Source organism: Ornithorhynchus anatinus, chromosome X5 (genome assembly GCF_004115215.2).
Source record: "Ornithorhynchus anatinus isolate Pmale09 chromosome X5, mOrnAna1.pri.v4, whole genome shotgun sequence".
Taxonomy (NCBI): Eukaryota; Metazoa; Chordata; class Mammalia; order Monotremata; family Ornithorhynchidae; genus Ornithorhynchus; species Ornithorhynchus anatinus.
Window position 1 is genome coordinate 57,922,373 of NC_041753.1, and position 1,225 is coordinate 57,923,597.

General features: G+C 39.2%; 1 non-coding gene across 1 annotated transcript; it reads right to left on the reverse strand.

Annotated features, from left to right (window-relative positions):
• Nucleotides 1-226: 226 nt before the first annotated feature.
• On the reverse strand, nucleotides 227-364 carry LOC114808311. Its single transcript, XR_003756157.1, has one exon. It is a non-coding gene; the product is annotated as a small nucleolar RNA SNORA7 (small nucleolar RNA).
• Nucleotides 365-1,225: the final 861 nt, after the last annotated feature.

Below are 1,225 nucleotides of genomic sequence, written 5' to 3' on the forward strand. Positions count from 1 at the left end.
CTCGGCACATAGTAAGCGCTTAACAAATCCCAACATTATTATTATTATTATTATTACATCTCAGAATGCATCACCTCCATCTGCAGTCATTCTGGTAGTGGATCCAGAGAGTTTTCTAGATAAAAATACAGAAATGGTTTTACATTGCCTCCTTCTGTGCAGTCAACTTGAGTCTCCGCCCTCGATTCTCTCCCATGCTGCTGCTGCCCAGAACAGGTGAGTTTTGACTTGTAGAAGACTACCTTCCACTCACTAGTCACTGTCCAAACTAGGAATGGAATGGGTATGTTTCTGCTTGACTCTCCCTCCTATAATTGAGACTGGTAGAGTACTGGAAACTCTCCAGGTGCGACCCTAAGAGGGGACTGCATAGAATAGGTGCTCAATAAATACTATTGATCGTCTTGATTGATTTCTGGAATTTTTTTTTTGCAGTATGCAACATGCAAATGAAATAGATTGTATCCGTAAAAAAGAAAGACCACTTAAAGGCCATACTGAGGAGGCAATGTTCCAGGGAAAATTTCTAAGTGTATTATGTTAAGTCTGAGACACTAGACAAGACTTTAAGATGAAACGTGAGGTTGAACAAATATAGTATTGACAACTATGACTGAGCTAAAGTACAGATTTAATTTGATCAGAAGTTATAAAAACTCTAGCTTTTATATCCAAATGGCATTTGCTACGGATAAAGTGGCATGGCCCAGATGAAAAAAGCAGCATGGCCTAGAGGAAAGAGTACAGGCCTGGGAGTCAGAGGACCTTAGTTCTAATACTGGCTCTGCCACTTGCCTGCTGTGTGACCTTGGGCAAGTCACTTAACATCTCTGTAGTTCAGTTTCCTCAACTGTAAAATAGAGATTAAATACCTGTACTAACTCCTACTTAGGCCGCGAGGCCCATGTGGGACTGGGTCTAGTCTGATTAACTTACATCCACCCCAGTACTTAGAACAGTACTTGACACATAATAAGCACCTAACAAGTATAATGATGATAACAATGATAATAATATCAATGATAAAATTTTAAAAAGTACAAATTGGTACAAATGGTAAAAGAATAATCTACTGAACTAACCAGGGTCACTGTAAGTAAATAATGATAACAATACTATTACTAATAGTACTCATTAAGTGCTTAGTATGTGTCAAGCACTAAACTAAATGTCCCCCTTTCTAGACTGTGAGCCCGCTGTGGGCAGGGATTGTCTCTGTTGTGAA